The 21,800-nt window shown below is 53.8% G+C and overlaps 48 non-coding genes across 48 annotated transcripts; all 48 read left to right on the top strand.

The window, feature by feature from the left end:
- The first annotated feature begins 262 nt into the window (after window positions 1–262).
- Window positions 263–336, top strand: TRNAN-GUU (transfer RNA asparagine (anticodon GUU)). Its single transcript has one exon. It is a non-coding gene; the product is annotated as a tRNA-Asn (tRNA).
- A 74-nt stretch (window positions 337–410) lies between these two features.
- On the top strand, window positions 411–484 carry TRNAN-GUU (transfer RNA asparagine (anticodon GUU)). The gene has a single exon. It is a non-coding gene; the product is annotated as a tRNA-Asn (tRNA).
- A 965-nt stretch (window positions 485–1,449) lies between these two features.
- On the top strand, window positions 1,450–1,523 carry TRNAN-GUU (transfer RNA asparagine (anticodon GUU)). Its single transcript has one exon. It is a non-coding gene; the product is annotated as a tRNA-Asn (tRNA).
- Window positions 1,524–1,889: 366 nt separating this feature from the next.
- Window positions 1,890–1,963, top strand: TRNAN-GUU (transfer RNA asparagine (anticodon GUU)). Its single transcript has one exon. It is a non-coding gene; the product is annotated as a tRNA-Asn (tRNA).
- Window positions 1,964–2,035: 72 nt separating this feature from the next.
- TRNAN-GUU (transfer RNA asparagine (anticodon GUU)) lies at window positions 2,036–2,109 on the top strand. Its single transcript has one exon. It is a non-coding gene; the product is annotated as a tRNA-Asn (tRNA).
- Window positions 2,110–4,561: 2,452 nt separating this feature from the next.
- TRNAN-GUU (transfer RNA asparagine (anticodon GUU)) lies at window positions 4,562–4,635 on the top strand. Its single transcript has one exon. It is a non-coding gene; the product is annotated as a tRNA-Asn (tRNA).
- Window positions 4,636–5,149: 514 nt separating this feature from the next.
- TRNAN-GUU (transfer RNA asparagine (anticodon GUU)) lies at window positions 5,150–5,223 on the top strand. The gene has a single exon. It is a non-coding gene; the product is annotated as a tRNA-Asn (tRNA).
- A 72-nt stretch (window positions 5,224–5,295) lies between these two features.
- TRNAN-GUU (transfer RNA asparagine (anticodon GUU)) lies at window positions 5,296–5,369 on the top strand. The gene has a single exon. It is a non-coding gene; the product is annotated as a tRNA-Asn (tRNA).
- Window positions 5,370–7,071: 1,702 nt separating this feature from the next.
- TRNAN-GUU (transfer RNA asparagine (anticodon GUU)) lies at window positions 7,072–7,145 on the top strand. Its single transcript has one exon. It is a non-coding gene; the product is annotated as a tRNA-Asn (tRNA).
- A 75-nt stretch (window positions 7,146–7,220) lies between these two features.
- TRNAN-GUU (transfer RNA asparagine (anticodon GUU)) lies at window positions 7,221–7,294 on the top strand. Its single transcript has one exon. It is a non-coding gene; the product is annotated as a tRNA-Asn (tRNA).
- Window positions 7,295–7,517: 223 nt separating this feature from the next.
- Window positions 7,518–7,591, top strand: TRNAN-GUU (transfer RNA asparagine (anticodon GUU)). Its single transcript has one exon. It is a non-coding gene; the product is annotated as a tRNA-Asn (tRNA).
- A 2,140-nt stretch (window positions 7,592–9,731) lies between these two features.
- Window positions 9,732–9,805, top strand: TRNAN-GUU (transfer RNA asparagine (anticodon GUU)). The gene has a single exon. It is a non-coding gene; the product is annotated as a tRNA-Asn (tRNA).
- Window positions 9,806–9,880: 75 nt separating this feature from the next.
- On the top strand, window positions 9,881–9,954 carry TRNAN-GUU (transfer RNA asparagine (anticodon GUU)). The gene has a single exon. It is a non-coding gene; the product is annotated as a tRNA-Asn (tRNA).
- Window positions 9,955–10,178: 224 nt separating this feature from the next.
- Window positions 10,179–10,252, top strand: TRNAN-GUU (transfer RNA asparagine (anticodon GUU)). The gene has a single exon. It is a non-coding gene; the product is annotated as a tRNA-Asn (tRNA).
- Window positions 10,253–10,474: 222 nt separating this feature from the next.
- Window positions 10,475–10,548, top strand: TRNAN-GUU (transfer RNA asparagine (anticodon GUU)). Its single transcript has one exon. It is a non-coding gene; the product is annotated as a tRNA-Asn (tRNA).
- Window positions 10,549–11,068: 520 nt separating this feature from the next.
- Window positions 11,069–11,142, top strand: TRNAN-GUU (transfer RNA asparagine (anticodon GUU)). The gene has a single exon. It is a non-coding gene; the product is annotated as a tRNA-Asn (tRNA).
- A 74-nt stretch (window positions 11,143–11,216) lies between these two features.
- TRNAN-GUU (transfer RNA asparagine (anticodon GUU)) lies at window positions 11,217–11,290 on the top strand. The gene has a single exon. It is a non-coding gene; the product is annotated as a tRNA-Asn (tRNA).
- A 965-nt stretch (window positions 11,291–12,255) lies between these two features.
- TRNAN-GUU (transfer RNA asparagine (anticodon GUU)) lies at window positions 12,256–12,329 on the top strand. Its single transcript has one exon. It is a non-coding gene; the product is annotated as a tRNA-Asn (tRNA).
- Window positions 12,330–12,844: 515 nt separating this feature from the next.
- Window positions 12,845–12,918, top strand: TRNAN-GUU (transfer RNA asparagine (anticodon GUU)). The gene has a single exon. It is a non-coding gene; the product is annotated as a tRNA-Asn (tRNA).
- A 72-nt stretch (window positions 12,919–12,990) lies between these two features.
- TRNAN-GUU (transfer RNA asparagine (anticodon GUU)) lies at window positions 12,991–13,064 on the top strand. The gene has a single exon. It is a non-coding gene; the product is annotated as a tRNA-Asn (tRNA).
- Window positions 13,065–14,470: 1,406 nt separating this feature from the next.
- TRNAN-GUU (transfer RNA asparagine (anticodon GUU)) lies at window positions 14,471–14,544 on the top strand. Its single transcript has one exon. It is a non-coding gene; the product is annotated as a tRNA-Asn (tRNA).
- A 223-nt stretch (window positions 14,545–14,767) lies between these two features.
- Window positions 14,768–14,841, top strand: TRNAN-GUU (transfer RNA asparagine (anticodon GUU)). Its single transcript has one exon. It is a non-coding gene; the product is annotated as a tRNA-Asn (tRNA).
- A 75-nt stretch (window positions 14,842–14,916) lies between these two features.
- TRNAN-GUU (transfer RNA asparagine (anticodon GUU)) lies at window positions 14,917–14,990 on the top strand. The gene has a single exon. It is a non-coding gene; the product is annotated as a tRNA-Asn (tRNA).
- A 76-nt stretch (window positions 14,991–15,066) lies between these two features.
- Window positions 15,067–15,140, top strand: TRNAN-GUU (transfer RNA asparagine (anticodon GUU)). The gene has a single exon. It is a non-coding gene; the product is annotated as a tRNA-Asn (tRNA).
- A 224-nt stretch (window positions 15,141–15,364) lies between these two features.
- TRNAN-GUU (transfer RNA asparagine (anticodon GUU)) lies at window positions 15,365–15,438 on the top strand. The gene has a single exon. It is a non-coding gene; the product is annotated as a tRNA-Asn (tRNA).
- Window positions 15,439–15,662: 224 nt separating this feature from the next.
- Window positions 15,663–15,736, top strand: TRNAN-GUU (transfer RNA asparagine (anticodon GUU)). Its single transcript has one exon. It is a non-coding gene; the product is annotated as a tRNA-Asn (tRNA).
- Window positions 15,737–15,811: 75 nt separating this feature from the next.
- TRNAN-GUU (transfer RNA asparagine (anticodon GUU)) lies at window positions 15,812–15,885 on the top strand. The gene has a single exon. It is a non-coding gene; the product is annotated as a tRNA-Asn (tRNA).
- Window positions 15,886–15,960: 75 nt separating this feature from the next.
- Window positions 15,961–16,034, top strand: TRNAN-GUU (transfer RNA asparagine (anticodon GUU)). Its single transcript has one exon. It is a non-coding gene; the product is annotated as a tRNA-Asn (tRNA).
- Window positions 16,035–16,109: 75 nt separating this feature from the next.
- Window positions 16,110–16,183, top strand: TRNAN-GUU (transfer RNA asparagine (anticodon GUU)). The gene has a single exon. It is a non-coding gene; the product is annotated as a tRNA-Asn (tRNA).
- A 372-nt stretch (window positions 16,184–16,555) lies between these two features.
- On the top strand, window positions 16,556–16,629 carry TRNAN-GUU (transfer RNA asparagine (anticodon GUU)). Its single transcript has one exon. It is a non-coding gene; the product is annotated as a tRNA-Asn (tRNA).
- Window positions 16,630–16,704: 75 nt separating this feature from the next.
- Window positions 16,705–16,778, top strand: TRNAN-GUU (transfer RNA asparagine (anticodon GUU)). Its single transcript has one exon. It is a non-coding gene; the product is annotated as a tRNA-Asn (tRNA).
- Window positions 16,779–17,002: 224 nt separating this feature from the next.
- On the top strand, window positions 17,003–17,076 carry TRNAN-GUU (transfer RNA asparagine (anticodon GUU)). The gene has a single exon. It is a non-coding gene; the product is annotated as a tRNA-Asn (tRNA).
- Window positions 17,077–17,150: 74 nt separating this feature from the next.
- On the top strand, window positions 17,151–17,224 carry TRNAN-AUU (transfer RNA asparagine (anticodon AUU)). Its single transcript has one exon. It is a non-coding gene; the product is annotated as a tRNA-Asn (tRNA).
- Window positions 17,225–17,746: 522 nt separating this feature from the next.
- Window positions 17,747–17,820, top strand: TRNAN-GUU (transfer RNA asparagine (anticodon GUU)). The gene has a single exon. It is a non-coding gene; the product is annotated as a tRNA-Asn (tRNA).
- A 224-nt stretch (window positions 17,821–18,044) lies between these two features.
- On the top strand, window positions 18,045–18,118 carry TRNAN-GUU (transfer RNA asparagine (anticodon GUU)). Its single transcript has one exon. It is a non-coding gene; the product is annotated as a tRNA-Asn (tRNA).
- Window positions 18,119–18,342: 224 nt separating this feature from the next.
- Window positions 18,343–18,416, top strand: TRNAN-GUU (transfer RNA asparagine (anticodon GUU)). Its single transcript has one exon. It is a non-coding gene; the product is annotated as a tRNA-Asn (tRNA).
- Window positions 18,417–18,491: 75 nt separating this feature from the next.
- Window positions 18,492–18,565, top strand: TRNAN-GUU (transfer RNA asparagine (anticodon GUU)). Its single transcript has one exon. It is a non-coding gene; the product is annotated as a tRNA-Asn (tRNA).
- Window positions 18,566–18,640: 75 nt separating this feature from the next.
- Window positions 18,641–18,714, top strand: TRNAN-GUU (transfer RNA asparagine (anticodon GUU)). Its single transcript has one exon. It is a non-coding gene; the product is annotated as a tRNA-Asn (tRNA).
- A 75-nt stretch (window positions 18,715–18,789) lies between these two features.
- Window positions 18,790–18,863, top strand: TRNAN-GUU (transfer RNA asparagine (anticodon GUU)). Its single transcript has one exon. It is a non-coding gene; the product is annotated as a tRNA-Asn (tRNA).
- Window positions 18,864–19,235: 372 nt separating this feature from the next.
- On the top strand, window positions 19,236–19,309 carry TRNAN-GUU (transfer RNA asparagine (anticodon GUU)). Its single transcript has one exon. It is a non-coding gene; the product is annotated as a tRNA-Asn (tRNA).
- Window positions 19,310–19,384: 75 nt separating this feature from the next.
- On the top strand, window positions 19,385–19,458 carry TRNAN-GUU (transfer RNA asparagine (anticodon GUU)). The gene has a single exon. It is a non-coding gene; the product is annotated as a tRNA-Asn (tRNA).
- A 224-nt stretch (window positions 19,459–19,682) lies between these two features.
- On the top strand, window positions 19,683–19,756 carry TRNAN-GUU (transfer RNA asparagine (anticodon GUU)). The gene has a single exon. It is a non-coding gene; the product is annotated as a tRNA-Asn (tRNA).
- A 74-nt stretch (window positions 19,757–19,830) lies between these two features.
- On the top strand, window positions 19,831–19,904 carry TRNAN-AUU (transfer RNA asparagine (anticodon AUU)). Its single transcript has one exon. It is a non-coding gene; the product is annotated as a tRNA-Asn (tRNA).
- A 520-nt stretch (window positions 19,905–20,424) lies between these two features.
- TRNAD-GUC (transfer RNA aspartic acid (anticodon GUC)) lies at window positions 20,425–20,498 on the top strand. The gene has a single exon. It is a non-coding gene; the product is annotated as a tRNA-Asp (tRNA).
- A 224-nt stretch (window positions 20,499–20,722) lies between these two features.
- TRNAN-GUU (transfer RNA asparagine (anticodon GUU)) lies at window positions 20,723–20,796 on the top strand. Its single transcript has one exon. It is a non-coding gene; the product is annotated as a tRNA-Asn (tRNA).
- A 74-nt stretch (window positions 20,797–20,870) lies between these two features.
- On the top strand, window positions 20,871–20,944 carry TRNAN-GUU (transfer RNA asparagine (anticodon GUU)). Its single transcript has one exon. It is a non-coding gene; the product is annotated as a tRNA-Asn (tRNA).
- A 369-nt stretch (window positions 20,945–21,313) lies between these two features.
- TRNAN-GUU (transfer RNA asparagine (anticodon GUU)) lies at window positions 21,314–21,387 on the top strand. The gene has a single exon. It is a non-coding gene; the product is annotated as a tRNA-Asn (tRNA).
- Window positions 21,388–21,460: 73 nt separating this feature from the next.
- Window positions 21,461–21,534, top strand: TRNAN-AUU (transfer RNA asparagine (anticodon AUU)). The gene has a single exon. It is a non-coding gene; the product is annotated as a tRNA-Asn (tRNA).
- Window positions 21,535–21,800: the final 266 nt, after the last annotated feature.

Genomic DNA, 21,800 nt, shown 5'->3' with positions numbered 1-21,800 from the left:
TTAACCGAAAGGTTGGAGGTTCGAGCCCTCCCGGGGACGTTGTGTTGCATCTTTTTTCTTTGCACTGATAGCTTTGATGGAATGTTCTGATGGTGGTGAGAGAGCAGCACGATTGCCTCCGTGGCGCTATCAGCTACCGCGTTCGGCTGTTTACCGTAAGGTTGGAGGTTCGAGTCCTCCCGGGGGCGTTGTGTCCCTTTTTTTCCTTTGCGCTGATAGCTTTGGAGAAATGTTCTGACGGTGGTGAGAGAATAGCGCAACTGCCTCCGTGGCGCACTTGGCTAGCGCGTTTGGCTGTTGACCGAAAGGTTGGAGGTTCGAGCCCTCCCGGGGGCGAGGTGTCGCTTTTTTTTCTTTGCGCTGACAGCTTTGGAGAAATGCTCTGACGGTGGTAAGCGAGCAGCACGACTGCCTCCATGGCGCAATTGGCTAGCGCGTTCGCCTGTTAACCGAAACGTTGGAGGTTCGAGCCCTCCCGGGGGCATTGTCTCGCTTCTTTTTTCTTTGCGCTGATAGCTTCGATGGAATCTTCTGACGGTGGTGCGAGACCAGCATGATTGCCTCCGTGGCGGAATCGGCTAGCGCGTTCAGTTGTTTACCGAAAGGTTGGAGGTTCCAGCCCTCCCGGGGGCGTTGTCTCGCTTCTTTTTTCTTTGCGCTGATAGCTTTGATGGAATGTTCTGACGGTCGTGAAAGAGCAGGACGATTGCCTCCGTGGCGCCATCGGCTAGCGCGTTAGGCACTTAACCGAAAGGTTGGAGGTTCGAGCCCTACCGGGGGCGAGGTGTCGCTTTTTCTTCTTTGCGCTGACAGCTTTGGAGATATGTTCCGACGGTGGTGAGAGAGCAGCACGACTGCCTCCGTGGCGCAATTGGCTTACGCGATCGGCTGTTGACCGAAAGGTTGGAGGTTCGAGCCCTCCCGAGGACGTTGTCTTGCTTCTTTTTTCTTTGCGCTGATAGCTTTGATGGAATGTTCTGATGGTGGTGAGAGAGCAGCACAATTGCCTCCGGGGCGCAATCGGCTTGCGCGTTCGGCTGTTTACCGAAAGGTTGGAGGTTCGAGACCTCCCGGGGGCGAGGTGTCGCTTTTTTTTTCTTTGCGCTGATAGCTTTGGAGAAATGCTCTGACGGTGGTGAGCGAGCAGCACGACTGCCTTCATGGCGCAATTGGCTAGCGCGTTCGCCTGTTAACTGGAACGTTGGAGGTTCGAGCCCTCCCGGGGGCATTGTCTCGCATCTTTTTTCTTTGCGCGTATAGCTTTGATGGAATGTTCTGACGGTGGTGCGAGAGCAGCACGATTGCCTCCGTGGCGGAATCGGCTAGCGCGTTCAGCTGTTTACCGAAAGGTTGGAGGTTCCAGCCCTCCCGGAGGTGGTGTGTCGCTTTTTTTCTTTGCGCTGATAGCTTTGGAGAAATGTTCTGATTTGGTGAGAGCGCCGCACGATTGCATCCGTGGCGCAGTCGGCTAGCTCGTTGGGCTGTTAACCGAAAGGTTGGAGGTTCGAGCCCTCCCGGGGGCGAGGTGTCGTTTTTTTTTCTTTGCGCTGACAGCTTTGGAGAAATGTTCTGACGGTGGTAAGAGAGCAGCACGACTGCCTCCGTGGCGCAATTGGCTAGCACGTTCGGCTGTTAACCGAAAGTTTGGAGGTTCGAGCCCTACCGAGGGCGGTGTGTCGCTTTTTTTTTCTTTGCGCTGATAGCTTTGGAGAAATGTTCTGATGGTGATGAGAGTACAGCTCGACTGCCTCCGTTGCGCATTTGGCTTACGCGATCGGCTGTGTACCGAAAGGTTGGAGGTTCGAGCCCTCCCGGGGACGTTGTCTTGCTTTTTTTGCGCTGATAGCTTTGATGGAATGTTCTGTTGGTGGTGAGAGAGCAGCACAATTGCCTCCGTGGCGCAATCGGCTAGCGTGTTCGGCTGTTTACCGAAAGGTTGGAGGTTCGAGCCCTCCCGGGGACGTTGTCTTCCTTTTTTTTCTTTGCGCTGATAGCTTATGGAATCTTCTGATGGTGGTGAGAGAACAGCACGATTGCCTCCGTGGCGCAATCGGCTAGCGCGTTCGGCTGTTTACGGAAAGGTTGGAGGTTCGAGCCCTCCCGGGGACGTTGTCTTGCTTCTTTTTTCTTTGCGCTGATAGCTTTGATGGAATGTTCTGACGGTGGTGAGAATACAGTACGACTGCCTCCGCGGCGCAATTGGCTAACGAGTTCGGCTCTTGACCGAAATGTTGGAGGTTCGAGCCCTCCCGGGGGCGTTGTCTAGCTTCTTTTTTCTTTGCACTGTTAGCTTTGATGGAATGTTCTGACACTGGTGATGTACAGCACCACTGCTTCCGCGGTGCAATTGGCTAACGAGTTCGGCTGTTAACCGAAAGGTTGGAGGTTCGAGCCCTCCCGGGGACGTTGTCTTGCTTCTTTTTTTTGCGCTGATAGCTTTGGAGAAATGTTCTGACGGTGGTGAGAGTACAGAAGACTGCCTCTACGGCGCAATCTGCTAGCGCGGTCAGCTGTTAACCGAAAGGTTGGAGGTTCGAGCCCTCCCGGGGGCGTTGCTTTGCTTTTTTTCTTTATGCTGATAGCTTTGGAGGAATGTTCTGACGGTGGTGAGAGTACAGAACCACTGCCTCTACGGCGCAATTTGCTAGCGCGTTCGGCTGTTAACCGATAGGTTGGAGGTTCGAGCCCTCCCGGGGGCGGTGTGTCGCATTTTTTTCTTTGCACTGATACCTTTGGAGGAATTTTCTGACGGTCGTGAAAGTGCAGCACGACTGCCTCCGTGGCGCAATCGGCTAAAGAGTTCGGCTCTTAACCGAAAGTTTGGAGGTTAGAACCCTTTCGGGGGTGGTGTGTCGCAATTTTTTTTTCTTTGCGCTCATAACTTTGGAGGAATGTTCTGACGGTGATGAGAGTACAGCTCGACTGCCTCCGTTGCGCAATCGGCTTGCGCGATCGGCTGTTAACCGAAAGGTTGGAGGTTCGAGCCCTCGCGGGGGCGTTGTCTAGCTTCCTTTTCCTTTGCACTGTTAGCTTTGATGGAATGTTACGGTGGTGAGAGTGCAGCACGACTGGCTCTGTGGCGCAATTGGCTGGCAAGATCGGCTGTTGACCGAAAGGTTAAAGGTTCGAGCCCTCCAGGAGACTTTGTCTTGCTTCTTTTTTCTTTGCGCTGATAGCTTTGGAGAAATGTTCTGACGGTGGTGAGAGTACAGAACGACTGCCTCTACGGCGCAATCTGCTAGCGCGTTCAGCTGTTAACCGAAAGGTTGGAGGTTCGAGCCCTCCCGGGGGCGTTGTTTTGCTTTTTTTCTTTGCGCTCATAGCTTTGGAGGAATGTTTTGACGGTCGTGAAAGTGCAGCACAACTTCCTCCGCGGCGCAATTGGCTAACAAGATCGGCTCTTAACCGAAAGGTTGGAGGTTCGAGCCCTCCCAGTGGCGGTGTGTCGCATTTTTTTCTTTGCGCTGATAGCTTCGGAGAAATGTTCTGATGGTGATGAGAGTACAGCTCGACTGCCTCCGTTGCGCATTTGGCTTACGCGATCGGCTGTTGACCGAAACGTTGGAGGTTCGAGCCCTCCCGGGGGCGGTGTGTCGCTTTTTTTTCTTTGCACTGATAGCTTTGGAGAAATGTTCTTTTGCTGATGAGAGTACAGCTCGACTGCCTCCGTTGCGCATTTGGCTTACGCGATCGGCTGTTAACAGAAAGGTTGGAGGTTCGAGCCCTCCCGTGGACGTTGTCTTGCTTTTTTTTTCTTTGCGCTTATAGCTTTGTTGTAATGTCCTGATGGTGGTGAGAGAGCAGCATGATTGCCTCCGTGGCGCAATCGGCTAGCGCATTCGGCTGTCAACCGAAAGGTTTGAGGTTAGAGCACTCCCGGTGGCGGTGTGTCGCTATTTTTTTCTTTGCGCTGATAGCATTGAAAAAAGTTCTGACGGCGGTGAGAGAGCAGCACGACTGCCTCCGTGGCGCAATTAGCTTGCGCGTTCGGCTGTTAATCGAAAGGTTTGAGGTTCGAGCCCCTCCCCCCCCCCCATGGACAGTGTGTCGCTTTTATTTCTTTGCGCTGATAGCTTTGAAGGAATGTTCTGACGGTGATGAGAGTACAGCTCTACTGCCTCCGTTGCGCAATTGGCTTGCGCGATCGGCTGTTAACCGAAAGCTTGGAGCTTCGAACACACCCGGGGGCGTTGTCTAGCTTCTGTTTTCTTTGCACTCTTAGCTTTGATGGAATGTTCTGACGGTGGTGAGAATACAGCACGACTGCCTCCGCGGCGCAATCGGCTAGCGAGTTCGGCTGTTAACCGAAAGGTTGGAGGTTCGAGCCCTACCGAGGGCGGTGTGTCGCTTTTTTTTTTCTTTGCGCTGATAGCTTTGGAGAAATGTTCTGATGGTGATGAGACTACAGCTCGACTGCCTCCCTTGCGCATTTGGCTTACGCGATCGGCTGTTGACCGAAAGGTTGGAGGTTCCAGCCCTCCCGGAGGTGGTGTGTCGCTTTTTTTCTTTGCGCTGATAGCTTTGGAGAAATGTTCTGATTTGGTGAGAGCGCCGCACGATTGCATCCGTGGCGCAGTCGGCTAGCTCGTTGGGCTGTTAACCGAAAGGTTGGAGGTTCGAGCCCTCCCGGGGGCGAGGTGTCGTTTTTTTTTCTTTGCGCTGACAGCTTTGGAGAAATGTTCTGACGGTGGTAAGAGAGCAGCACGACTGCCTCCGTGGCGCAATTGGCTAGCACGTTCGGCTGTTAACCGAAAGTTTGGAGGTTCGAGCCCTACCGAGGGCGGTGTGTCGCTTTTTTTTCTTTGCGCTGATAGCTTTGGAGAAATGTTCTGATGGTGATGAGAGTACAGCTCGACTGCCTCCGTTGCGCATTTGGCTTACGCGATCGGCTGTTGACCCAAAGGTTGGAGGTTGGAGCCCTCCCGGGGGCGGTGTGTCGCTTTTTTTTCTTTGCACTGATAGCTTTGGAGAAATGTTCTGATGGTGATGAGAGTACAGCTCGACTGCCTCCGTTGCGCATTTGGCTTACGCGATCGGCTGTTGACCGAAAGGTTGGAGGTTCGAGCCCTCCCGGGGACGTTGTCTTGCTTTTTTTTGCGCTGATAGCTTTGATGGAATGTTCTGTTGGTGGTGAGAGAGCAGCACAAATGCCTCCGTGGCGCAATCGGCTAGCGTGTTCGGCTGTTTACCGAAAGGTTGGAGGTTCGAGCCCTCCCGGGGACGTTGTCTTCCTTTTTTTTCTTTGCGCTGATAGCTTATGGAATCTTCTGATGGTGGTGAGAGAACAGCACGATTGCCTCCGTGGCGCAATCGGCTAGCGCGTTCGGCTGTTTACGGAAAGGTTGGAGGTTCGAGCCCTCCCGGGGACGTTGTCTTGCTTCTTTTTTCTTTGCGCTGATAGCTTTGATGGAATGTTCTGACGGTGGTGAGAATACAGTACGACTGCCTCCGCGGCGCAATTGGCTAACGAGTTCGGCTCTTGACCGAAATGTTGGAGGTTCGAGCCCTCCCGGGGGCGTTGTCTAGCTTCTTTTTTCTTTGCACTGTTAGCTTTGATGGAATGTTCTGACACTGGTGATGTACAGCACCACTGCTTCCGCGGTGCAATTGGCTAACGAGTTCGGCTGTTAACCGAAAGGTTGGAGGTTCGAGCCCTCCCGGGGACGTTGTCTTGCTTCTTTTTTTTTTGCGCTGATAGCTTTGGAGAAATGTTCTGACGGTGGTGAGAGTACAGAAGACTGCCTCTACGGCGCAATCTGCTAGCGCGTTCAGCTGTTAACCGAAAGGTTGGAGGTTCGAGCCCTCCCGGGGGCGTTGCTTTGCTTTTTTTCTTTATGCTGATACCTTTGGAGGAATGTTCTGACGGTGGTGAGAGTACAGAACCACTGCCTCTACGGCGCAATTTGCTAGCGCGTTCGGCTGTTAACCGATAGGTTGGAGGTTCGAGCCCTCCCGGGGGCGGTGTGTCGCATTTTTTTCTTTGCACTGATACCTTTGGAGGAATTTTCTGACGGTCGTGAAAGTGCAGCACGACTGCCTCCGTGGCGCAATCGGCTAAAGAGTTCGGCTCTTAACCGAAAGTTTGGAGGTTAGAGCCCTTTCGGGGGTGGTGTGTCGCAATTTTTTTTTCTTTGCGCTCATAACTTTGGAGGAATGTTCTGACGGTGATGAGAGTACAGCTCGACTGCCTCCGTTGCGCAATCGGCTTGCGCGATCGGCTGTTAACCGAAAGGTTGGAGGTTCGAGCCCTCGCGGGGGCGTTGTCTAGCTTCCTTTTCCTTTGCACTGTTAGCTTTGATGGAATGTTACGGTGGTGAGAGTGCAGCACGACTGGCTCTGTGGCGCAATTGGCTGGCGAGATCGGCTGTTGACCGAAAGGTTAAAGGTTCGAGCCCTCCAGGAGACTTTGTCTTGCTTCTTTTTTCTTTGCGCTGATAGCTTTGGAGAAATGTTCTGACGGTGGTGAGAGTACAGAACGACTGCCTCTACGGCGCAATCTGCTAGCGCGTTCAGCTGTTAACCGAAAGGTTGGAGGTTCGAGCCCTCCCGGGGGCGTTGTTTTGCTTTTTTTCTTTGCGCTCATAGCTTTGGAGGAATGTTTTGACGGTCGTGAAAGTGCAGCACAACTTCCTCCGCGGCGCAATTGGCTAACAAGATCGGCTCTTAACCGAAAGGTTGGAGGTTCGAGCCCTCCCAGTGGCTGTGTGTCGCATTTTTTTCTTTGCGCTGATAGCTTCGGAGAAATGTTCTGATGGTGATGAGAGTACAGCTCGACTGCCTCCGTTGCGCATTTGGCTTACGCGATCGGCTGTTGACCGAAACGTTGGAGGTTCGAGCCCTCCCGGGGGCGGTGTGTCGCTTTTTTTTCTTTGCACTGATAGCTTTGGAGAAATGTTCTTTTGCTGATGAGAGTACAGCTCGACTGCCTCCGTTGCGCATTTGGCTTACGCGATCGGCTGTTGACCGAAAGGTTGGAGGTTCGAGCCCTCCCGGGGACGTTGTCTTGTTTCTTTTTTTTGCGTTGATAGCTTTGATGGAATGTTCTGTTGGTGGTGAGAGAGCAGCACAATTGCCTCCGTGGCGCAATCGGATAGCGCGTTCGGCTGTTTACCGAAAGGTTGGAGGTTCGAGCCCTCCCGGGGACGTTGTCTTGCTTCTTTTTTCTTTGCGCTGATAGCTTTGATGGAATGTTCTGATGGTGGTGAGAGAGCAGCACGATTGCCTCCGTGGCGCAATCGGCTAGCGCGTTCGGCTGTTTACGGAAAGGTTGGAGGTTCGAGCCCTCCCGGGGACGTTGTCTTGCTTCTTTTTTCTTTGCGCTGATAGCTTTGATGGAATGTTCTGACGGTGGTGAGAATACATGCGACTCCCTCCGCGGCGCCATTGGCTAGAGAGTTCAGCTGTTAACCGAAAGGTTGGATGTTCGGGCCCTCCCGGGGGCGGTGTGTCGCTTTTTTTTTCTTTGCGCTGATAGCTTTGGAGAAATGTTCTGATGGTGATGAGAGTACAGCTCGACTGCCTCCGTGGCGCAATCGGCTAGCGCGTTCGGCTGTTTACCGAAGAGTTGGAGGTTCGAGCCCTCCCGGGGGCGGTGTGTCGCTTTTTTTTCTTTGCGCTGATAGCTTTGGAGAAATGTTCTGATGGTGATGAGAGTACAGCTCAACTGCTTCCATTGCGCATTTGGCTTACGCGATCGGCTGTTGACCGAAAGGTTGGAGGTTCGAGCCCTCCCGGGGACGTTGTCTTGCTTTTTTTTTGCGCTGATAGCTTTGATGGAATGTTCTGTTGGTGGTGAGAGAGCAGCACAATTGCCTCCGTGGCGCAATCGGCTAGCGTGTTCTGCTGTTTACCGAAAGGTTGGAGGTTCGAGCCCTCCCGGGGACGTTGTCTTCCTTTTTTTTCTTTGCGCTGATAGCTTATGGAATCTTCTGATGGTGGTGAGAGAACAGCACGATTGCCTCCGTGGCGCAATCGGCTAGCGCGTTCGGCTGTTTACGGAAAGGTTGGAGGTTCGACCCTCCCGGGGACGTTGTCTTGCTTCTTTTTTCTTTGCGCTGATAGCTTTGATGGAATGTTCTGACGGTGGTGAGAATACAGTACGACTGCCTCCGCGGCGCAATTGGCTAACGAGTTCGGCTCTTGACCAAAATGTTGGAGGTTCGAGCCCTCCCGGGGGCGTTGTCTAGCTTCTTTTTTCTTTGCACTGTTAGCTTTGATGGAATGTTCTGACACTGGTGATGTACAGCACCACTGCTTCCGCGGTGCAATTGGCTAACGAGTTCGGCTGTTAACCGAAAGGTTGGAGGTTCGAGCCCTCCCGGGGACGTTGTCTTGCTTCTTTTTTTTGCGCTGATAGCTTTGGAGAAATGTTCTGACGGTGGTGAGAGTACAGAAGACTGCCTCTACGGCGCAATCTGCTAGCGCGTTCAGCTGTTAACCGAAAGGTTGGAGGTTCGAGCCCTCCCGGGGGCGTTGCTTTGCTTTTTTTCTTTATGCTGATAGCTTTGGAGGAATGTTCTGACGGTGGTGAGAGTACAGAATCACTGCCTCTACGGCGCAATTTGCTAGCGCGTTCGGCTGTTAACCGATAGGTTGGAGGTTCGAGCCCTCCCGGGGGCGGTGTGTCGCGTTTTTTTTCTTTGCACTGATACCTTTGGAGGAATTTTCTGACGGTCGTGAAAGTGCAGCACGACTGCCTCCGTGGCGCAATCGGCTAAAGAGTTCGGCTCTTAACCGAAAGTTTGGAGGTTAGAGCCCTTTCGGGGGTGGTGTGTCGCAATTTTTTTTTCTTTGCGCTCATAACTTTGGAGGAATGTTCTGACGGTGATGAGAGTACAGCTCGACTGCCTCCGTTGCGCAATCGGCTTGCGCGATCGGCTGTTAACCGAAAGGTTGGAGGTTCGAGCCCTCGCGGGGGCGTTGTCTAGCTTCCTTTTCCTTTGCACTGTTAGCTTTGATGGAATGTTACGGTGGTGAGAGTGCAGCACGACTGGCTCTGTGGCGCAATTGGCTGGCGAGATCGGCTGTTGACCGAAAGGTTAAAGGTTCGAGCCCTCCAGGAGACTTTGTCTTGCTTCTTTTTTCTTTGCGCTGATAGCTTTGGAGAAATGTTCTGACGGTGGTGAGAGTACAGAACGACTGCCTCTACGGCGCAATCTGCTAGCGCGTTCAGCTGTTAACCGAAAGGTTGGAGGTTCGAGCCCTCCCGGGGGCGTTGTTTTGCTTTTTTTCTTTGCGCTCATAGCTTTGGAGGAATGTTTTGACGGTCGTGAAAGTGCAGCACAACTTCCTCCGCGGCGCAATTGGCTAACAAGATCGGCTCTTAACCGAAAGGTTGGAGGTTCGAGCCCTCCCAGTGGCGGTGTGTCGCATTTTTTTCTTTGCGCTGATAGCTTCGGAGAAATGTTCTGATGGTGATGAGAGTACAGCTCGACTGCCTCCGTTGCGCATTTGGCTTACGCGATCGGCTGTTGACCGAAACGTTGGAGGTTCGAGCCCTCCCGGGGGCGGTGTGTCGCTTTTTTTTCTTTGCACTGATAGCTTTGGAGAAATGTTCTTTTGCTGATGAGAGTACAGCTCGACTGCCTCCGTTGCGCATTTGGCTTACGCGATCGGCTGTTGACCGAAAGGTTGGAGGTTCGAGCCCTCCCGGGGACGTTGTCTTGCTTCTTTTTTTTTGCGTTGATAGCTTTGATGGAATGTTCTGTTGGTGGTGAGAGAGCAGCACAATTGCCTCCGTGGCGCAATCGGATAGCGCGTTCGGCTGTTTACCGAAAGGTTGGAGGTTCGAGCCCTCCCGGGGACGTTGTCTTGCTTCTTTTTTCTTTGCGCTGATAGCTTTGATTGAATGTTCTGATGGTGGTGAGAGAGCAGCACGATTGCCTCCGTGGCGCAATCGGCTAGCGCGTTCGGCTGTTTACGGAAAGGTTGGAGGTTCGAGCCCTCCCGGGGACGTTGTCTTGCTTCTTTTTTCTTTGCGCTGATAGCTTTGATGGAATGTTCTGACGGTGGTGAGAATACAGTACGACTCCCTCCGCGGCGCCATTGGCTAGAGAGTTCAGCTGTTAACCGAAAGGTTGGAGGTTCGGGCCCTCCCGGGGGCGGTGTGTCGCTTTTTTTTTCTTTGCGCTGATAGCTTTGGAGAAATGTTCTGATGGTGATGAGAGTACAGCTCGACTGCCTCCGTGGCGCAATCGGCTAGCGCGTTCGGCTGTTTACCGAAGAGTTGGAGGTTCGAGCCCTCCCGGGGGCGGTGTGTCGCTTTTTTTCTTTGCGCTGATAGCTTTGGAGAAATGTTCTGATGGTGATGAGAGTACAGCTCAACTGCTTCCATTGCGCATTTGGCTTATGCGATCGGCTCTTGACCGAAAGGTTGGAGGTTCGAGCCCTCCCGGGGACGTTGTCTTGCTTCTTTTTTCTTTGCGCTGATAGCTTTGATGGAATGTTCTGATGGTGGTGAGAGAGCAGCACAATTGCCTCCGTGGCGCAATCGGCTACCGCGTTCGGCTGTTTACCGAAAGGTGGGAGGTTCGAGCCCTCCCGGGGACGTTGTCTTGCTTCTTTATTCTTTGCGCTGATAGCTTTGATTTAATGTTCTGTTGGTGGTGAGAGAGCAGCACGATTACCTCCGTAGCGCATCCGGCTAGCTCCTTGGGCTGTTAACCGAAAGGTTGGAGGTTCGAGCCCTCCCCTGGGCGGCGTGTCACTTTTTTTTCTTTGCGCTGACAGCTTTGGAGAAATGTTCTGACGGTGGTGAGAGAGCAGCACGACTGCCTCCGCGGCGCAATTCCCTAGCGTGTTCGGCTGTTAACCGAAAGGTTGGAGGTTCGAGCCCTCCCGGGGACGTTGTGTTGCATCTTTTTTCTTTGCACTGATAGCTTTGATGGAATGTTCTGATGATGGTGAGAGAGCAGCACGAGTGCCTCCGTGGCGCTATCGGCTACCGCGTTCGGCTGTTTACCGTAAGGTTGAAGGTTCGAGTCCTCCCGGGGGCGGTGTGTCCCTTTTTTTCCTTTGCGCTGATAGCTTTGGAGAAATGTTCTGACGGTGGTGAGAGAATAGCGCAACTGCCTCCGTGGCGCACTTGGCTAGCGCGTTCGGCTGTTGACCGAAAGGTTGGAGGTTCGAGCCCTCCCGGGGGCGAGGTGTCGCTTTTTTTTCTTTGCGCTGACAGCTTTGGAGAAATGCTCTGACGGTGGTAAGCGAGCAGCACGACTGCCTCCATGGCGCAATTGGCTAGCGCGTTCGCCTGTTAACCGAAATGTTGGAGGTTCGAGCCCTCCCGGGGGCATTGTCTCACTTCTTTTTTCTTTGCGCTGATAGCTTCGATGGAATCTTCTGACGGTGGTGCGAGACCAGCATGATTGCCTCCGTGGCGGAATCGGCTAGCGCGTTCAGTTGTTTATCTAAAGGTTGGAGGTTCCAGCCCTCCCGGGGGCGTTGTCTCGCTTCTTTTTTCTTTGCGCTGATAGCTTTGATGGAATGTTCTGATGGTCTTGCGAGAGCAGCACGATTGCCTCCGTGGCGCAATTGGCTCGCGCGTTAGGCTGTTAACCGAAAGGTTGGAGGTTCGAGCCCTCCCGTGGGCGTTGTCTCGCTTCTTTTTTCTTTGCGCTGATAGCTTTGATGGAATGTTCTGACGGTCGTGAAAGAGCAGGACGATTGCCTCCGTGGCGCCATCGGCTAGCGCGTTAGGCACTTAACCGAAAGGTTGGAGGTTCGAGCCCTACCGGGGGCGAGGTCTCGCTTTTTCTTCTTTGCGCTGACAGCTTTGGAGAAATGTTCCGACGGTGGTGAGAGAGCAGCACGACTGCCTCCGTGGCGCAATTGGCTTGCGCGATCGGCTGTTAACCGAAAGCTTGGAGCTTCGAACACACCCGGGGGCGTTGTCTAGCTTCTGTTTTCTTTGCACTCTTAGCTTTGATGGAATGTTCTGACGGTGGTGACAATACAGCACGACTGCCTCCGCGGCGCAATCGGCTAGCGAGTTCGGCTGTTAACCGAAAGGTTGGAGGTTCGAGCCCTACCGAGGGCGGTGTGTCGCTTTTTTTTTCTTTGCGCTGATAGCTTTGGAGAAATGTTCTGATGGTGATGAGACTACAGCTCGACTGCCTCCCTTGCGCATTTGGCTTACGCGATCGGCTGTTGACCGAAAGGTTGGAGGTTCCAGCCCTCCCGGAGGTGGTGTGTCGCTTTTTTTCTTTGCGCTGATAGCTTTGGAGAAATGTTCTGATTTGGTGAGAGCGCCGCACGATTGCATCCGTGGCGCAGTCGGCTAGCTCGTTGGGCTGTTAACCGAAAGGTTGGAGGTTCGAGCCCTCCCGGGGGCGAGGTGTCGTTTTTTTTTCTTTGCGCTGACAGCTTTGGAGAAATGTTCTGACGGTGGTAAGAGAGCAGCACGACTGCCTCCGTGGCGCAATTGGCTAGCACGTTCGGCTGTTAACCGAAAGTTTGGAGGTTCGAGCGCTACCGAGGGCGGTGTGTCGCTTTTTTTTTCTTTGCGCTGATAGCTTTGGAGAAATGTTCTGATGGTGATGAGAGTACAGCTCGACTGCCTCCGTTGCGCATTTGGCTTACGCGATCGGCTGTTGACCCAAAGGTTGGAGGTTGGAGCCCTCCCGGGGGCGGTGTGTCGCTTTTTTTTCTTTGCACTGATAGCTTTGGAGAAATGTTCTGATGGTGATGAGAGTACAGCTCGACTGCCTCCGTTGCGCATTTGGCTTACGCGATCGGCTGTTGACCGAAAGGTTGGAGGTTCGAGCCCTCCCGGGGACGTTGTCTTGCTTTTTTTTGCGCTGATAGCTTTGATGGAATGTTCTGTTGGTGGTTAGAGAGCAGCACAATTGCCTCCGTGGCGCAATCGGCTAGCGTGTTCGGCTGTTTACCGAAAGGTTGGAGGTTCGAGCCCTCCCGGGGACGTTGTCTTCCTTTTTTTTCTTTGCGCTGATAGCTTATGGAATCTTCTGATGGTGGTGAGAGAACAGCACGATTGCCTCCGTGGCGCAATCGGCTAGCGCGTTCGGCTGTTTACGGAAAGGTTGGAGGTTCGAGCCCTCCCGGGGACGTTGTCTTGCTTCTTTTTTCTTTGCGCTGATAGCTTTGATGGAATGTTCTGACGGTGGTGAGAATACAGTACGACTGCCTCCGCGGCGCAATTGGCTAACGAGTTCGGCTCTTGACCGAAATGTTGGAGGTTCGAGCCCTCCCGGGGGCGTTGTCTAGCTTCTTTTTTCTTTGCACTGTTAGCTTTGATGGAATGTTCTGACACTGGTGATGTACAGCACCACTGCTTCCGCGGTGCAATTGGCTAACGAGTTCGGCTGTTAACCGAAAGGTTGGAGGTTCGAGCCCTCCCGGGGACGTTGTCTTGCTTCTTTTTTTTTTGCGCTGATAGCTTTGGAGAAATGTTCTGACGGTGGTGAGAGTACAGAAGACTGCCTCTACGGCGCAATCTGCTAGCGCGTTCAGCTGTTAACCGAAAGGTTGGAGGTTCGAGCCCTCCCGGGGGCGTTGCTTTGCTTTTTTTCTTTATGCTGATAGCTTTGGAGGAATGTTCTGACGGTGGTGAGAGTACAGAACCACTGCCTCTACGGCGCAATTTGCTAGCGCGTTCGGCTGTTAACCGATAGGTTGGAGGTTCGAGCCCTCCCGGGGGCGGTGTGTCGCATTTTTTTCTTTGCACTGATACCTTTGGAGGAATTTTCTGACGGTCGTGAAAGTGCAGCACGACTGCCTCCGTGGCGCAATCGGCTAAAGAGTTCGGCTCTTAACCGAAAGTTTGGAGGTTAGAGCCCTTTCGGGGGTGGTGTGTCGCAATTTTTTTTTCTTTGCGCTCATAACTTTGGAGGAATGTTCTGACGGTGATGAGAGTACAGCTCGACTGCCTCCGTTGCGCAATCGGCTTGCGCGATCGGCTGTTAACCGAAAGGTTGGAGGTTCGAGCCCTCGCGGGGGCGTTGTCTAGCTTCCTTTTCCTTTGCACTGTTAGCTTTGATGGAATGTTACGGTGGTGAGAGTGCAGCACGACTGGCTCTGTGGCGCAATTGGCTGGCGAGATCGGCTGTTGACCGAAAGGTTAAAGGTTCGAGCCCTCCAGGAGACTTTGTCTTGCTTCTTTTTTCTTTGCGCTGATAGCTTTGGAGAAATGTTCTGACGGTGGTGAGAGTACAGAACGACTGCCTCTACGGCGCAATCTGCTAGCGCGTTCAGCTGTTAACCGAAAGGTTGGAGGTTCGAGCCCTCCCGGGGGCGAGGAGTCGTTTTTTTTTCTTTGCGCTGACAGCTTTGGAGAAATGTTCTGACGGTGGTGAGAGAACAGCACGACTGCTTCCGTGGCGCAATATGCTGGCGCGTTCGGCTGTTAACCGAAAGGTTGGAGGTTCGAGCCCTCCCGGGGGCGAGGTGTCACTTTTTTCTTTGTGCTGACAGCTTTGGACAAATGTTCGGACGGTGGTGAGAGAGCAGCACGACTGCCTCCGTGGCGCAATTGGCTAGCGCGTTCGGCTGTTAACCGAAAGGTTGGAGGTTCGAGCCCTCCCGGGGGCGCTGTAGCGGTCTCTTTTCTTTGCGTTGATAGCTTTGGAGGAATGTTCTGACGGTCGTGAGAGAGCTGGACGATTGCCTCCGTGGCGCAATCGGATAGCGCGTTCGGATGTTAACCGAAAGGTTGCAGGTACGAGCCCTCCCGGGGGCGTTGTCTTGCTTGTTTTCTCTTTGCGCTGATAGCTTTGATGGAATATACTGACGGGCGTGAGAGAGCTGGACGATCGCCTCCGTGGTGCAATCGGATAGCGCGTTGGGCTGTTGATCGAAAGGTTGGAGGTTCGAGCCCTCCCGGGGGCGTTGTCTCGCTTCTTTTTTCTTTGCGCTGATAGCTTTGATGGAATGTTCTGACGGTCGTGAAAGAGCAGGACGATCGCCTCCGTGGCGCAATCGGATAGCGCGTTCGGCTGTTAACCGAAAGGTTGGAGGTTCGAGCCCTCCCGGGGGCGTTGTCTCGCTTCTTTTTTTTGTTGCACTGATAGCTTTGATGGAATGTTCTGACGGTCGTGAGAGAACAGGGCGATCGCCTCCGTGGCGCAATCGGAGAGCGCGTTCGGCTGTTAACCGAAAGGTTGGAGGTTCGAGTCCTCCCAGGGGCGTTGTCTCGCTTCTTTTTTCTTTGCGCGGATAGCTTTGATGGAATGTTCTGACGGTCGTGAAAGAGCTGGACGATTGCCTCCGTAGCGCAATCGGATAGCGCGTTCGGATGTTAACCGAAAGGTTGCAGGTACGAGCCCTCCCGGGGGCGTTGTCTCGCTTCTTTTTTCTTTGCGCTGATAGCTTTGATAGAATGTTCTGACGGTCGTGAGAGAGCAGGACGATTGCCTCCGTGGCGCAATCGGATAGCGCGTTCGGCTGTTAACCGAAAGGTTAAAGGTTCGAGCCCTCCCGGGGGCGTTGTCTCGCTTCTTTTTTCTTTGCGCTGATAGCTTTGATGGAATATACTGACGGTCGTGAGAGAGCTGGATGATCGCCTCCGTGGTGATATCGGATAGCGCGTTGGGCTGTTGACCGAAAGGTTGGAGGTTCGAGCCCTCCCGGGGGCGTTGTCTCGCTTCTTTTTTCTTTGCGCTGATAGCTTTGATGGAATGTTCTGACGGTCGTGAAAGAGCAGGACGCTCGCCTCCGTGGCGCAATCGGATAGCGCGTTCGGCTGTTAACCGAAAGGTTGGAGGTTCGAGCCCTCCCGGGGGCGTTGTCTCGCTTCTTTTTTCTTTGCGCTGATAGCTTTGATGGAATGTTCTGACGGTCGTGAGAGAACAGGGCGATCGCCTCCGTGGCGCAATCGGATAGCGCGTTCGGCTGTTAACCGAAAGGTTGGAGGTTCGAGCCCTCCCGGGGGCGAGGTGTCGCTTCTTTTTTCTTTGCGCTGATAGCTTTGATGGAATATACTGACGGTCGTGAGAGAGCTGGACGATTGCCTCTGTGGCGCAATCGGATAGCGCGTTCGGCTGTTAACCGAAAGGTTGGAGGTTCGAGCCCTCCCGGGGGCGTTGTCTCACTTCTTTTTTCTTTGCGCTGATAGCTTTGATGGAATGTTCTTACGGGCGTGAGAGAGCAGGACGATTGCCTCCGTGGCGCAATCGGATAGCGCGTTCGGCTGTTAACCGAAAGGTTGGAGGTTCGAGCCCTCCCGGGGGCGTTGTCTCGCTTCCTTTTTCTTTGCGCTAATAGCTTTGATGGAATGTTCTGACGGTCGTGAGAGAGCTGGACGATTGCCTCCGTGGCGCAATCGGATAGCGCGTTCGGATGTTAACCGAAAGGTTGCAGGTACGAGCCCTCCCGGGGGCGTTGTCTCGCTTCTGTTTTCTTTGCGCTGATAGCTTTGATAGAATGTTCTGACGGTCGTGAGAGAGCAGGACGATTGCTCCCGTGGCGCAATCGAATAGCGCGTTCGGCTGTTAACCGAAAGGTTGGAGGTTCGAGCCCTTCTGGGGCGTTGTCTCGCTTCTTTTTTCCTTGCGCTGATAGCTCTGATGGAATATACTGGCGGTCGTGAGAGAGCTGGACGATCGCCTCCGTGGTGCAATCGGATAGCGCGTTGGGCTGTTGACCGAAAGGTTGGAGGTTCGGGCCCTCCCGGGGGCGTTGTCTCGCTTCTTTTTTCTTTGCGCTGATAGCTTTGATGGAATGTTCTGACGGTCGTGAAAGAGCAGGACGATCGCCTCCGTGGCGCAATCGGATAGCGCGTTCGGCTGTTAACCGAAACGTTGGAGGTTCGAGCCCTCCCGGGGGCGTTGTCTCGCTTCTTTTTTCTTTACGCTGATAGCTTTGATGGAATGTTCATACGGTGGTGAGAGAGCAGCACGATTGCCTCCGTGTCGCAATCGGCTAGCGGGTTCAGCTGTTTACCGAAAGGTTGGAGGTTCGAGCCCCCCCACGGGCGGTGTGTCGCTTTTTTTTTCTTTGCGCTGACAGCTTTGGAGAAATGTTCTGACGGTGGTAAGAGAGCAGCACGACTGCCTCCGTGGCGCAATTGGCTAGCACGTTCGGCTGTTAACCGAAAGGTTGGAGGTTCGAGCCCTCCCGGGGGCATTGTCTCGCTTCCTTTTTTTTGCGCTGATAGCTTTGATGGAATGTTCTGACGGTCGTGAGAGAGCTGGACGATTGCCTCCGTGGCGCAATCGGATAGCGCATTCGGCTATTAACCGAAAGGTTGGAGGTTCTAGCCCTCCCGGGGGCGTTGTCTCGCTTCTTTTTTCTTTGCGCTGATAGCTTTGATGGAATGTTCTGACGGTCGTGCGAGAGCAGCACGATTGCCTCCGTGGCGCAATTGGCTCGCGCGTTAAGCTGTTAACCGAAAGGTTGGAGGTTCGAGCGCTCCCGTGGGCGTTGTCTCGCTTCTTTTTTCTTTGCGCTGATAGCTTTGATGGAATGTTCTGACGCTCGTGAAAGAGCAGGACGATTGCCTCCGTTGCGCAATCGGCTAGCACGTTAGGCAGTTAACTGAAAGGTTGGAGGTTCGAGCCCTCCCGCGGGCGGTGTGTCGCTTTTTTTCTTTGCGCTGATAGCTTTGGAGAAATGTTCTGATGGTGATGAGAGTACAGCACAACTGCCTCCGGTGCGCATTTGGCTTACGCGATCGGCTGTTAACTGAAAGGTTGGAGGTTCGAGCCCTCCCGGGGGCGTTGTCTCGCTTCTTTTTTTTTGTTGCACTGATAGCTTTGATGGAATGTTCTGACGGTCGTGAGAGAACAGGGCGATCGCCTCCGTGGCGCAATCGGAGAGCGCGTTCGGCTGTTAACCGAAAGGTTGGAGGTTCGAGTCCTCCCAGGGGCGTTGTCTCGCTTCTTTTTTCTTTGCGCGGATAGCTTTGATGGAATGTTCTGACGGTCGTGAAAGAGCTGGACGATTGCCTCCGTAGCGCAATCGGATAGCGCGTTCGGATGTTAACCGAAAGGTTGCAGGTACGAGCCCTCCCGGGGGCGTTGTCTCGCTTCTTTTTTCTTTGCGCTGATAGCTTTGATAGAATGTTCTGACGGTCGTGAGAGAGCAGGACGATTGCCTCCGTGGCGCAATCGGATAGCGCGTTCGGCTGTTAACCGAAAGGTTAAAGGTTCGAGCCCTCCCGGGGGCGTTGTCTCGCTTCTTTTTTCTTTGCGCTGATAGCTTTGATGGAATATACTGACGGTCGTGAGAGAGCTGGATGATCGCCTCCGTGGTGATATCGGATAGCGCGTTGGGCTGTTGACCGAAAGGTTGGAGGTTCGAGCCCTCCTGGGGGCGTTGTCTCGCTTCTTTTTTCTTTGCGCTGATAGCTTTGATGGAATGTTCTGACGGTCGTGAAAGAGCAGGACGCTCGCCTCCGTGGCGCAATCGGATAGCGCGTTCGGCTGTTAACCGAAAGGTTGGAGGTTCGAGCCCTCCCGGGGGCGTTGTCTCGCTTCTTTTTTCTTTGCGCTGATAGCTTTGATGGAATGTTCTGACGGTCATGAGAGAACAGGGCGATCGCCTCCGTGGCGCAATCGGATAGCGCGTTCGGCTGTTAACCGAAAGGTTGGAGGTTCGAGCCCTCCCGGGGGCGAGGTGTCGCTTCTTTTTTCTTTGCGCTGATAGCTTTGATGGAATATACTGACGGTCGTGAGAGAGCTGGACGATTGCCTCCGTGGCGCAATCGGATAGCGCGTTCGGCTGTTAACCGAAAGGTTGGAGGTTCGAGCCCTCCCGGGGGCGTTGTCTCACTTCTTTTTTCTTTGCGCTGATAGCTTTGATGGAATGTTCTTACGGGCGTGAGAGAGCAGGACGATTGCCTCCGTGGCGCAATCGGATAGCGCGTTCGGCTGTTAACCGAAAGGTTGGAGGTTCGAGCCCTCCCGGGGGCGTTGTCTCGCTTCCTTTTTCTTTGCGCTAATAGCTTTGATGGAATGTTCTGACGGTCGTGAGAGAGCTGGACGATTGCCTCCGTGGCGCAATCGGATAGCGCGTTCGGATGTTAACCGAAAGGTTGCAGGTACGAGCCCTCCCGGGGGCGTTGTCTCGCTTCTGTTTTCTTTGCGCTGATAGCTTTGATAGAATGTTCTGACGGTCGTGAGAGAGCAGGACGATTGCTCCCGTGGCGCAATCGAATAGCGCGTTCGGCTGTTAACCGAAAGGTTGGAGGTTCGAGCCCTTCTGGGGCGTTGTCTCGCTTCTTTTTTCCTTGCGCTGATAGCTCTGATGGAATATACTGGCGGTCGTGAGAGAGCTGGACGATCGCCTCCGTGGTGCAATCGGATAGCGCGTTGGGCTGTTGACCGAAAGGTTGGAGGTTCGGGCCCTCCCGGGGGCGTTGTCTCGCTTCTTTTTTCTTTGCGCTGATAGCTTTGATGGAATGTTCTGACGGTCGTGAAAGAGCAGGACGATCGCCTCCGTGGCGCAATCGGATAGCGCGTTCGGCTGTTAACCGAAAGGTTGGAGGTTCGAGCCCTCCCGGGGGCGTTGTCTCGCTTCTTTTTTCTTTACGCTGATAGCTTTGATGGAATGTTCTGACGGTGGTGAGAGAGCAGCACGATTGCCTCCGTGTCGCAATCGGCTAGCGGGTTCAGCTGTTTACCGAAAGGTTGGAGGTTCGAGCCCCCCCACGGGCGGTGTGTCGCTTTTTTTTTCTTTGCGCTGACAGCTTTGGAGAAATGTTCTGACGGTGGTAAGAGAGCAGCACGACTGCCTCCGTGGCGCAATTGGCTAGCACGTTCGGCTGTTAACCGAAAGGTTGGAGGTTCGAGCCCTCCCGGGGGCATTGTCTCGCTTCCTTTTTTTTGCGCTGATAGCTTTGATGGAATGTTCTGACGGTCGTGAGAGAGCTGGACGATTGCCTCCGTGGCGCAATCGGATAGCGCATTCGGCTATTAACCGAAAGGTTGGAGGTTCTAGCCCTCCCGGGGGCGTTGTCTCGCTTCTTTTTTCTTTGCGCTGATAGCTTTGATGGAATGTTCTGACGGTCGTGCGAGAGCAGCACGATTGCCTCCGTGGCGCAATTGGCTCGCGCGTTAAGCTGTTAACCGAAAGGTTGGAGGTTCGAGCGCTCCCGTGGGCGTTGTCTCGCTTCTTTTTTCTTTGCGCTGATAGCTTTGATGGAATGTTCTGACGCTCGTGAAAGAGCAGGACGATTGCCTCCGTTGCGCAATCGGCTAGCACGTTAGGCAGTTAACTGAAAGGTTGGAGGTTCGAGCCCTCCCGCGGGCGGTGTGTCGCTTTTTTTCTTTGCGCTGATAGCTTTGGAGAAATGTTCTGATGGTGATGAGAGTACAGCACAACTGCCTCCGGTGCGCATTTGGCTTACGCGATCGGCTGTTAACTGAAAGGTTGGAGGTTCGAGCCCTCCCGGGGACGTTGTCTTGCTTCTTTTTTTTTTGCGCTGATAGCTTTGATGGAATGTTGTGATGGTGGTGAGAGAGCACCACGATTGCCTCCGTGGCGTAATCGGCTAGCGCATTCGGCTGTCAACCTAAAGGTTGGAGGTTAGAGCCCTCCCGGTGGCGGTGTGTCGCTATTTTTTTTCTTTGCGCTGATAGCATAGAAAAAAGTTCTGACGGTGGTAAGAGAGCAGAACGATATCCTCCGTGGCGCAGTCTGCTAGCTCGTTGGGTTGTTAACCGAAAGGTTGGAGGTTCGAGCCCTCCCGGGGGCGAGGTGTCGCTTCTTTTTTCTTTGCGCTCATAGCTTTGATGGAATGTTCTTACGGGCGTGAGAGAGCAGGACGATTGCCTCCGTGGCGCAATCGGATAGCGCGTTCGGCTGTTAACCGAAAGGTTGGAGGTTCGAGCCTTCCCGGGGGGTTGTCTCGCTTTTTTTTTCTTTGCGCTGATAGCTTTGATGGAATGTTCTGACGGTCGTGAGAGAACAGGACGATCGCCTCCGTGGCGCAATCGGATAGAGCGTTCGGCTGTTAACCGAAAGGTTGGAGGTTCGAGTCCTCCCAGGGGCGTTGTCTCGCTTCTTTTTTCTTTGCGCGGATAGCTTTGATGGAATGTTCTGACGGTCGTGAGAGAGCTGGACGATTGCCTCCGTGTCGCAATCGGCTAGCGCGTTCAGCTGTTTACCGAAACGTTGGAGGTTCGAGCCCCCCGCGGGCGGTGTGTCGCTTTTTTTCTTTGCGCTGACAGCTTTGGAGAAATGTTCTGACGGTGGTAAGAGAGCAGCACGACTGCCTCCGTGGCGCAATTGGCTAGCACGTTCGGCTGTTAAACGAAAGGTTGGAGGTTGGAGCCCTCCCAGGGGCGAGGTGTCGCTTTTTTTTCTTTGCGCTGACAGCTTTGGAGAAATGTTCTGACGGTGGTAAGAGAGCAGCACGACTGCCTCCGTGGCGCAATTGGCTAGCACGTTCGGCTGTTAACCAAAAGGTTGGAGGTTCGAGCCCTCCCGGGGGCGTTGTCTCGCTTCCTTTTTTTGCGCTGATAGCTTTGATGGAATGTTCTGACGGTCGTGAGAGAGCTGGACGATTGCCTCCGTGGCGCAATCGGATAGCGCATTCGGCTATTAACCGAAAGGTTGGAGGTTCTAGCCCTCCCGGGGGCGTTGTCTCGCTTCTTTTTTCTTTGCGCTGATAGCTTTGATGGAATGTTCTGACGGTCGTGCGAGAGCAGCACGATTGCCTCCGTGGCGCAATTGGCTCGCGCGTTAAGCTGTTAACCGAAAGGTTGGAGGTTCGAGCGCTCCCGTGGGCGTTGTCTCGCTTCTTTTTTCTTTGCGCTGATAGCTTTGATGGAATGTTCTGACGCTCGTGAAAGAGCAGGACGATTGCCTCCGTGGCGCAATCGGCTAGCGCGTTAGGCAGTTAACTG

The sequence above is a fragment of the Rhipicephalus microplus genome, unplaced genomic scaffold, assembly GCF_043290135.1.
Source record: "Rhipicephalus microplus isolate Deutch F79 unplaced genomic scaffold, USDA_Rmic scaffold_45, whole genome shotgun sequence".
Lineage (NCBI taxonomy): Eukaryota > Metazoa > Arthropoda > Arachnida > Ixodida > Ixodidae > Rhipicephalus > Rhipicephalus microplus.
The sequence above is the reverse complement of the archived record's forward strand: the minus strand, read 5'-3'. Positions and strand labels throughout refer to the sequence as shown.